General features: G+C 28.6%; 1 pseudogene across 1 annotated transcript; it reads left to right on the top strand.

The window, feature by feature from the left end:
• The first annotated feature begins 4,813 nt into the window (after positions 1–4,813).
• Positions 4,814–4,902, top strand: BDCG_17884 (annotated as a pseudogene). Its single transcript has one exon. The product of its transcript is annotated as a tRNA-OTHER (tRNA).
• The last annotated feature ends 7,175 nt before the right edge of the window (positions 4,903–12,077 follow it).

Here is a 12,077-nt window from a genome sequence, read left to right as displayed (position 1 = left end):
ATTCTTACAAATCATTGTTCTTTGATACTATAGAATTGTGAGGAATTTTTCATTCTTTCATCAACTCTATAGAATTATAGAATTAAGATATTCACAGTCTGCAATCACTCTTTATAATCATATAGAAAGATTCAGATCTATGATTCATAATCACTTTTATTTACTAGAGTGATCTGACTGTTCTGTAGAATCACTCACAGTGTAAGCAAACCTCTCTAGAGTAGTATAAATATCTCAGATCTGTCTGTGAAATCTCATCTTCTTTTTTCTTTTTCTATAACAGCTTCTATTCTCATAAACTGTGAGTATTCTCATTCATTCACAAAGTATTTTCACTCAGACAACAGAGAGAGAGTGTTTCTGATAATATCTGTATATTAATTCAAGAACTTCTCAAGAATAAAAAAAATTTTCAATTTTAATATCTTTATAAATGATGTCTGATCACTGCTGAGCTTCTTATAAGTGTTTCTATAACTTCTCTGATTGCTTTTTATCAGCTGATGAAGCAGGAGTATCACTGCTCACAACTGTATCTTCATCTTCTTCAGCTCTGTCACTGTATCTGATCTTTGAGTCAGTAGTCAATTTCATGTCTTCTTCAGATCAGTCTCTGACTTCAAGCAGTGTAGTCTCTCTCTTTACTGTAAGTCTTCTCATAAGTAATTTCTTATAGATTCTAGCTAACAGTTCTTATAAAGCTCTCAGTGTTGTCAGTGTCTTCTACAGTCTTATAGGTCTATAATCATCTTCTCTCTACTCACACAATCTCTGATCAGATATATGTAAATATGTCTAGGTTTCTCATCAATGATTCTCATGCCACAGTGCATTTCTGCAATCTCATTGTCAATGAGAGATAAGTCTCTGAGTATCTGCAAAATTCAGGTAATCAAGATAATATGAATATCATGAATTCATGACAGAAGTTAATCTGAACAGATGAGCTCTCTCTTCATATCTCAATTATTTTCAGGCTGAATACTTCAGCATAACTGAGAGAGTGAATACAGCTTTGTGAGAAATATCTGATCACATGCACAGATAATCAGCTCTTAAGATTCTACTACAACTGTACACACTCTGATGTTCAGCTTCTCTGAAGTCTGTGCATTTCTAACAGTCTTCACATCAAATGCAACAATTGTCTGTATCATAGATATGATACTCTCTACTTCTTTAAAGAGAGAAATTAATAGTTATGAAGAGATTGAGTGTTATAGATAATAAGAGTATGAATTTAAGTTTTCTTTATTTTTTCTTTATTAATCTCTAAATTGTGTTTATAGCTCTGTTTTTATTTTCTTATTTCTTAGCTTTAATAAGAGCATGATTTCTTCTTCTCTTATATATACTGTGAACTGTTCATCTCAGTAGAAACTCATTATCTTATAGACTAGAACTTATAAATAACAGTGTTAATATCTTTATCACAATCAGATTCTTAGTGAAGATTATATTATTCTAGCTTATCAGAATTTACAGTATAAAAGTCATGTCTCAGCTTCTACAGATATCTTATCTGTCTGAATGATTCTTAAGTGAACTTATTCATCTTATCAGAATACTCTTATCACTGAATCTTGAATTAGAGCTTATAATCTCATTTCTCTGAGTTAATAATTCTTTTAATCTGATATTCTCTTTCATTCTCTAGTACTTTATACACAGAGTGATAAGTCACAGAGTTCTCTTCTAAGAATTTCTTATATTCATGAAGTAAAGAGATATGAAAAACATTATATATCTATAACTCAGATAATAGTTCTAATCTGTAGAACTGTAAACTAACTTTCTTCATAATCTTACAAGACTCTGTCTGCAAGAGATTCAGCTTCTTACTAGATCTTTATATAATAATGTTTTCTAGACTTAGTCAGACTCTATCATCTTTCTTAAAACTCTTTATAATATACTTAAAGTCATAGTATCTCTTCTGATACTCTTGAGTCTTTCTCAAGAATTTATAAGCTTTCTCTCAGATCTTCTGAATTCTCTCAGCTTATTCACAGACATTATCACACTCTATAGTATACTCTTGCAGGTTTATCAAGATTATTCATGAATAAGTCTCAGTGAGTATCTCAAAGAGAGTTTTATCTATACTGGCATACTTTGAGTTATTATATACAAACTCTGTGAGTGATAATCAATATACTCAGTTATTCTGATTATAATTGACAAAGCACTGCAGATACTGTTTCAATATACTTATCAGATATTCTATCTGATTATCTGTCTATTAATGAAAAGCTATACTTAGATCTTATGAGATCTTCAATATAGTTATCAGATCAGATCAGAACTCTTCTATAAAGATTAATCTTCTATCTGAGACAATATTTACAGACAATTTATGCAATCAGATCACATTATGAATAAAGATATAAGTCAAATTCTTTGACTTCAAGTTCTTGCAGATGAGTATAAAGTGTGTTATCTTAATAAAGTAATTCACTATTATCAGCACACTGTTAAAGCAGACATTATATATGTTCTTGCTTTCAGAGAGGCTTACAAGAGCATTCATTTCTAGCTGTTCTCAAGGTTTTTATAAAATGAATAGAGAAGTAAGTTCTTCATATGACTTGAATCATATTACTCACAAACTCTGATAAACAGTATAAGAATTCACTATCTTCTTCATAAGTTCTTGCATCTTCAGTCAGAAGTATTTTCTTATAAATAACTCATGAGTTCTAGTATCTGTAAAATGATCTGCTAGAGAAGAGTTATAATATCTTTTAATAAGTTCTATATATAGAAACTCATTTATAGATACATAAATTCAGCTCTCTCTTTATAAGAGATTATTTAAGTCTCTTCAATTCTTTATTTCTGTAGAATTGATCTCTGTTATAAGCAGTTTCTGAATATACTGAGTATATTTATTCTTCAGTTGCAGTTCAGACAATCTGAATAGAAGATTTTATGAAGACTTATACTCTGTTTTCTCTTATATCAGATCTTCTGTGATACTTCTCAAAGCCTGTAAACTCTTCAGATTATAGATACTCTCTTCAAGAATTCTTGTGAAGATTCTCAGAGTGTTAACTCTCAGTGTTATAGAAAGTAGTTGTACAGACTTCTTCTCTTTCTTCTCTCTCTTCTCTTACAGAAGATTGAGAGACTCTTCAGTTAATCTCTTTATAACACTCAGTTCAAGCATCTTGCAAAGCTTTTCTATCTTCTCTAGTCTCTCTATATCTGTTATTCTGATCTTCTTAATATAGTCTGGTCTGTAAGAGAGTCTATCTGCTGAATTCTTAGTTCTCTTAATATATTCTATCTTGAACTAGAACTCACTCAGTCTCTGAGCTCAGTGAACCTGCTACTGTAAGAGTTTCTTAATTAAAGTAAACTGTTACAAGCTATCATGATCAGTTCTAACAGTAATCACTGTTACAAAACTCTCAAAGTAGTGATATTAATGATGAAAGAATTTCACTATTATAAGAAGCTTCTGATTATGAATATTATAGATGATCTCTGTGAGTTACATCTTCTGTGAGAAAAAGGTCACTGAAACTCAGTTCTCATTTAACTGTAGTTATAAGACTATTTCTGAAATTGTAAAGAAGAAGACATCTGTCTTTAATCTGATTAAGAGTAAGAGATTAAAGTGAAATAGTATGACTGCATCTGTAAATATCTGTTTCAATCTTGTAAAGATCTTATAAGCTTCTGAGATAAGAAAGTTCTCACAGTTCTTTCTTCTCAACAATCTTTTCATTCTCTGTTTATGAGATAATTTCTTCTTATTTTCACTCTTCAGCATGTCTGTAAGAGTCAAGAAGATTCTTATAAATATAAAGATAAACTGTCTATAGAAATTTATAAAGCTCAGAAAGATCTGAATCTTATAAATACTAGTTAGCTTTAGTCATGATAGAATAGTCTTAATCTGCAAAGATTTTATCTAAATATCATCTGCAGTGATTACATATTTTAGGAAATTAATTCAGTGAGTACTGAAGTTGTACTTTATAAGCTTAATATACAGTTCTGTCTCATCTAAGATCTTCAACATACTTTGTACATGCTCAGTATATTCTTCCTTCTTTATAAAGTACACTATCATATTATTCAGATATATTATCATGAAGATATTCAGATATGCATGAAGTATTTTATTAATGAAAGACTGAAATACTGTGAGAATATTAGTCAGATCAAAAGATATTACTAGATATTCAAACAATCTCAGTGCAGTTTTAAAGACAGTCTTTCATTCATCTTCAGACTGTATTCACAGCTGTGTATATATATTGATTATATTCAGTTGTGTGAATATGACAGCTTCTGTAAGATAATTGATCACATTCTCAATTAGAGACAGAGAATAGTGACTCTTTATTATCTTAAAGTTCAGATTATAGTAGTCTATATACAATCTGAGATCTTTATTCTTCTTCTTTATAAATATCACAGAGACTCTCACAGAGGCCTGTGAAGATCAGATGAAGTCATTCTTCAGATTCTTCTTTATATAGATCTGCAAGATCTCTGTCTCATAATGAAAGAGCTTATAGATTGATTCTCAGAAGAATTTCTACTCTTCTATTAAATCTATTATCAGATTCTTCTTATGATGAGAGAGAAGCTCAGCTGTTTTTACTAAGCTAAACATCTCTGTAAGGTCTCAGTATTTCTCTGATATCTGAAGCTCAGTTTTCATAACTGTGAGATTCTCAGACACTTATAAAGTTATTATATAGATGAGCTTGTCTTCTCTAATTAACTCTGCAGTATCAACTGATTCTATCTCTGTGAGTAAGTCTGTCAACACTGATTGAAAGTATAAATCTGACTCGCCCCGGTGGCCGAATGGTTAATGCGGCCACCTGGTAGCGCCTTGGCGTGGGAAACCAAGGCGCGTGGGTTCGAAACCCGCAGGGAATATATTAAATCCGGAACTCAAGCACCTCAGGTTCCTAATAAATACAGAGGTGTACAAATCACTTCAATGAATCGCTCTATGTTCCTGGGCTGGGAAGTTATTATCGCATGTATCTAATTGTCACTCCTTTGTATTTTCCTATGTTCTTGTTATCTTGGCGTGGTCTTAACACCTGTATTTCCTTCTGTATAATCAACACTTGGCCTGTATTTAACATCACGCAAGGACTCATCATAAGCTCCGCTTGCATATGAGTATAATGAAAGAATAATAATAATAATAATAATAATATAAATCTGACTCATGAACAGCTATGTGTGAATTGTGTCTTTGAAGTTATGCAAGTCTCAAGTACATATCATCTGTGATGTTTATAATAATCATAGTTTCTATAAATCTTCTTCAGGTTTCAGAGAGATCTTGTAATTCAAAGATGACTCTTATAAGTCTCTCAGTTCTCAGATCTGAGTTCTCATATTCTGCTTATTATAAGAGCAGATTCTCAGTTTTTATCATTCAGCTTATTCACTCTGTGAGCTTTAAAGACACTACAGTAACCTGAGATTCTGAGTTTATCAATACTTTTCATACTTGTAAGACAGCAGTATCACAGTACAGTCTCTCTCTATAAGCAAGTATTTTCATCAGAGAAGTAACAGATTCAGATGTCAGCTTTAAGACTCTTAAGAAGACTGTTACTGACTCTGTCTATAACTTCTCAAATTTCTATTTTAATTTATCTGAACAGTTTGTATGAAGATATTCTAATTTAGAATAGATAAAGTAAAGTCTCTTTTTCTTAGTTTCTCTGTTATACACTCTGTTTATAGAAGCTTATAAAGCTCTCTCTTTCTACTCAGCAGTCAGATATAAATCTCTCTATATCTTATCATCTTTTTTTAATAAATCTGTTCTCTGTTATTCTGACTCTTATAGAACTGATCAGTGATTTATTCTTCACAGATCTGTGACTCTCACAGTAATCTGTAAGTAGTGAATAAGAGTTATCAGTTTCTTCAGAGTTAAGAACTTAGTATCTTACTTAATGAGCTTGTTCTATATATCTTTATTCAGTCTCTTTATAAATATCATTATTCAGGTCTTATTTCAGAGCCCTGTTTTCACAGATCTCAATTCATATTATAATTTCATGAAGTGCTGTAAGTAGTCTTCATCAGATTTCTCATCTCTTTTTCTAATATTAATGATTATGACTCAGATGTTCTCTGTTCAGCTTATGAAGTCTCTCAACTTATTCTCTAAATAGGTCTTGAGAACAGATCAGTAGAATCTCTTATAATTATTCTTTAAATAATTCAGTCAGTTCTTGACTTCAGTGTAATAGAGATCTATTATTACATAGATAACAGCTTCTTCATCTTTTATATCACACAGCTGAGCTTGTGAGTCAATTTCAAATACAAACTTATAAAAGCTTTTATAGATTGTAATTCAATAAGTGACCTTAAGTGATCACAGCTTAAGAAAGTTTCTTTTCAGTTCATAGATATCTCTGAAGATCATGTCTAAAGACTTGGTTTGAGAATGTTTACAGACAGTAAGTATTTCTTATAGAAAAATAGCTTAATTCTGTAAGAGATGCTCAAGAATGTTCTTCACTGAGATTGATTCATTCATGAGTTCAGAGAGTTTCTCTGTTACAGATGCAGAGAATGATATTCTATAAGTGATTGATAAGTTCTCTGAAACTTCTTTTATAAAAGTTATTCATGATTCAGATGACTGCTTCTGAGTGTCTGCAGTAGAGTTCACAGAGATTGAAGTATATAAGTTTCTAGTTCTTTCAGTTATAATAAGTGATTGCTGACTGACTGAGCTTGAAATGTAAGAATAAGTACTTATAGATGATTATTCAGATGTTTGCAGCTTGATATAATATATACTATTAACTACTAGAAGTATTCACAGTAGAAAGATAAAATGTAGAGATCAAATGTATAATAGTATTCAAGCTGAGTTATGAATAGTATTCATGAACTTCAGTCTATATAGTTGTGTGTAGCCAAGGGCCGCTAGCTCTATTAATTACATGAGAGATAGAAATAGAGGTAAAGAATCCGCGAGAAGCAGGATTTCTTACAAAAAATGATAAGAAGAATGAGAAAGAGTAGAAAGATGATGAGTAGAAAAAGTTTTTTTCTTTTTATATTAGTTAGTTATAAGTTCATAATTATTAATAATTGAAATTAATTTTAAGTTTTTAAAAATTATTGTACAAGTTGTAATCAAGTCAGGAATAATATATATATATATATATATATCTATAATGTATAAGTATCAACATTTTTTCAACATTGATATTTACAATTATTAATATATTTTTAATAATATTATCTGATAATGCAATTTAGTAATACTCTCTTTCACAATATTAATATATTTCAAGAAATATAACAGAGATTAATCAAGATTATTTATTTACTTTTATACATCAATGATATTCAATCTGAGTTAGTACTAAAATTATAACTAAGCTAAGAAACAAGATTATTTTCTCTTATATTAATTCTTCTTATACACATCAGTGATCAGTTATTGAAAATAAATTATTATCTTTCTTAAATTATTATCATATCTTCTGAATTCACTTCTTTCACTTCTTTTACTTCTATTGAAGATTCACAAACTCTTTAAGAAATCAGTGTGAATCACAAAGTCTATATTATTTATAATTTAATACAGAATACTCTCTTTCAATTATAATAAATAATCACTTTATTCTTTATATCTAATTTCAGATCATAAAATTTATGAAAAACTCAACACAATTATCAAGATAAACTATGAAATAATTATTAATAGATTATATTACAGATTACTGAAGAGTTATCTCTCTGCTATAATTACTGTAACTTCATTCAGAAATATTCATTATAAACTGATTATAGCTCTGAAGAAATTTCTCAACATCTAAAGTCATTAGAATACTGATAATAAAAGAAAAATAATCAAAAAATTACTACTGAGCTAATAAGTTACTCTATCAAATAATGATTTTTAATAATACTAACTTTCTAATTTGAAGAAAATCATGTAAAAATAATCATATATTAGTACTCTGATTTCATAACTCTCATCTGATAACTTCTGTGAATAATTACTTTATATATATATATCTCTGAGTCTTTCTCTTCAATCAATTGAAAACTCTGAGTTCTGAACACTTCTTCAAATTCTTAATTCAAATCTTTATATTTCATATCAATTCTGTCTTCAGTTCAATCTTGAGACATATTACAAAGTCAATATACAATATCTAGAATCAGAGTTGAAGAATTATTGAAGAGTATCTCTCACAGTGAATGCATAAACTAGTACAAACAATCTTGTATTTATGAGAGTTATATGTTATTATATTGATGAGAACTGAACTTATTAAGAGATATTAATTGAATTTGAAGTATTGATTAGTAGTTATACTGAAGATTATATAGTAGAGATATTAATAACTGTGATTAAAAATGACTATTGAGATATTAGTCTCAGTCTTCTTACAATTATAACTGATAATACTGTGAATAACTACACTATGATAAAGAGCTTGAAGCAAAAATTGACTTTGTATTTCTAAAATAATAAATAAGGTCATATTCTCTGCATTACTTATGTGATTTAACTTGTGATATAAACACTGCTAAAGAATCTTAATATTGAGATAAAGAATAATGAGATGACTGATTCTTGAGATGAGAATGAGATGAAAGTGATTACTCAAGTAACTTTTATATTCACTTTATAAAAGATAATGTTTTTTGATAATACTTTTTAATATTGCTTTTTAATAACACTTTTTAATAATACTACTATTAATTTTAAATAGATTGACTAATAATTTAAATATCACAGATTTAAAACATTACTAATGTGATTTATATCTTGTCTAAACAATAACAATAATTTCATAATATTTAATAAATAAATAAATCAGTCACATCACTGAATATGATACAGAATATTAGAACACAGTAAAGTTTAATATATGAGATAACTATTCAGACTCTTCAATTATATCAGATAATTAATCATTAAGTGTAATACTCTGATTAAGAAAAGATTCAGATATTGAAACTTTCTGATATGAAGTAAACTCAGTTGAAATATATAATTGATTTACTGTTTCAGTTTTATAAGACAATGAAGATAGTCTCAATTACTTGTACATCAATACTACAGTCAGTCTGATAAATATATAACAGTTTATTTACTTGTCTTAAGAAGCAGTTGAATCACTTAAAAAGGAATTCAGTCTGAGATAATGCTATAGTGTAGGCTATTATTACTGTAAGAGATAAACTAGCATATTATTACAGTAAAACTGAACAATCTTTTGCAGAGTACTATACTATAGCAGCTCTACTAGATCTCTTTCATTGAGTTAATATCTACACTTCTTAAGATTGAACAGAGAAGAAATGAGACTTATATATTAAATTAATCTGAGACTACTACAATGTTAACTATCAGAGATTTGAATAAGCAGATGTTCAAGATGTGAAGACAGTGAAATACAATTCTCTAGTAAGTAATGATCTTTGATAACACTTTATATCATATAAAACTATAATACTAAGTTTAAAACAGAACTTGCATACATTGATTACAACTGAAAATCAGGCAAAACTATATACTTATAAAACTGAATTTAATCACTATTTTCAAGATAATCTGATGAATTTACACACTAAATCAATTCTAGAGTTATAAAAAATTCTTGAGAGTATATATTTAACTGTTACACTGATAATATATGATATTCTGATAATTTCATTGATAGAGATGAGAATAAAGTGAAAGTTCAACTCAAGTTGAGATATTTATCATTATCACTGAGAATAATTATAAGAAGAAACAATCAAGAAACTCATGATTATAAAATATAGAATTATCAGACAGTTTAATATCTCTGATCACAGTATATCAGAGAAGTGTAGTTTTCATGAGAAAGTGAAGAATAAACTTATACAAGAATGTATTTAGTTGTTTCATAAGTGTTATTAATAATTATTATCAAATCCTGATTATATAAGTAATCACTGAATGAACTGAATAGAACTGATTTTAATCTTCAGTCTCAGTCTCATTCTGATTTTGAAAGAATGATCATCTTTCACAGTTTATTCTGAGAAATTACTTTCATTTCACTGTTCTTGAATTAAATCTGGTCATTTTTCATGTCATTTCTCTCAGAAATGATTCATTTTCAGATTTTTTTGAGACTTAGTCCTGGTGAAACTCATGCTAAGAAATGTATGAGACCAGATTAAATGAGACTAGATGTGAAATTCATGGTCCCGCCGGCCAGTCTAATAAAGATTAACATGTTTAAAAAGATATTAACTTTCAAACTCTTACAGATTCTTATAAGTGTAAATAAAGACTTAACTTATAAAGGCTTCTGCACACAGCTCTGAACATTGAATAATCATCTTACTAAGCTCAAGAGTATACAGAACAGTGATAGAAGATATTACATCTCAGTCACTCATACATCTACACTAAAGAATAACAATAATGCAGATGCTATGAATTGAATAGACTTAAATATCTATATATAAGCAAGAGTCTCTGTCATCTGAACAGGCTTTTGAGTTCCTGAGATCACTTCTGAAGAAGTCATTAATCAATGTTAACAAGAAGTGTGCATTAACTGTAATTGATTAGAACATATTACTTTCAACTGTCAATTAGTCTATATATCTTCTTACTCAAAGAATGAATCAGTGCCTGTTCACATTAATCATATTGCAGTGAAGAAAGATTCAGAAGATAACTATAAGAATACTCTGATAAAACAGAGAAAAGATTAACTTCTGTTCAAATTTGTAAACAGAAGCTTGAAGAGATCAGATAATAATAATTTAAAGAGAAAATAACAATGAATGCAATTCTTATATCTACTATAATCAATAATATGTATAATATGAAAGCCATAGTAGACAGCAGTCTATGTTATTATACAATGATTAAATCTTCAGTTATAAGATATTACAATCTTCAGTGTATTCTCTTATTAAAACTCTGACTTCTCACAGAATTTAATAGCTTAAAAGTCATTTGTACCTGTTATATAATGAAGTTAAACATAGATGTTAAAGAATATCAATATGAAGATGTCTACACATTATCACATATGAAGTTGATAATTTCAATTATAATCTTATATTAGAACTGATCTGACTATCTGAATAAGACATCTTGTTAAACACTTAAAACAGAAGCTTAATATTCTCTAACAATGTTAGAGTTCATGAAGATAACATTTACAAGACTATGAATCTGACACAGATCTCTGTCAACATCTATGAAATACTCTGAAAAGAAAGTTTCTGAAAAGATCATCAATAGTAGAATTATATGATAATCTATTTCATCAGTCTAGCTGATATTAAGAAAGCTCTAGAGAAGTTATTCTGTACTATAATAACAGATTCTCATACAAAACTCTCTCAATAATATTATGAATATCTAGTTGTCTTCTGATAAGATAATACTATGAATATACTCTCTTTACAAGACTCAGAAGTAGATCACAGTATCGAGTTAGAAAAGAAGAATAATAAGAATCTCAAGTCATCATAGAGCTCTCTTTATAATATGTCTTGAGATGAACTTCTTTTTCTTCAGAAGACACTTAATAATCTGTTAAATAAGAGATTTATATATGTTAGTAACTCTTCTACTGCAGCTTCTATTCTCTTTACAAAGAAATCAGATAAAGAACTCTGATTCTGTATGAACTATTAAGAATTGAATAGATTAATTAAGAAGAACTGCTATTCTTTATCTCTTATCAATGAAACTCTAGCTCATATCAAACAAGCTCAATGATTTACAAAACTAGATATTATTATCATGTTTTATAAAATCTGTATCACTGAAGAAGATGAATGACTTACAGTATTTTAAATATATTATAGTCTCTTTGAATGAATAGTTACATTCTTTGAACTGATCAATGCTCTCAGTACATTTCAGAAGTATATCAACTAAGCACTTCAGAATTTTCTTAATAAATTTATATCTGTATATCTCAATAACATTCTTATCTTCACTGATAAGTTTAGAAAAGAATATCAAGAACACATGTAAAGAGTATTACAACAATTACAAGAAGCAGAACTATCAATAGATATTGATAAATATAACTTCAAAGTCA

The sequence above is a fragment of the Blastomyces dermatitidis genome, assembly GCF_000003525.1.
Source record: "Blastomyces dermatitidis ER-3 genomic scaffold supercont1.12, whole genome shotgun sequence".
Classification (NCBI taxonomy): domain Eukaryota; kingdom Fungi; phylum Ascomycota; class Eurotiomycetes; order Onygenales; family Ajellomycetaceae; genus Blastomyces; species Blastomyces dermatitidis.
This window is presented reverse-complemented; position numbering and strand designations above follow the sequence as displayed.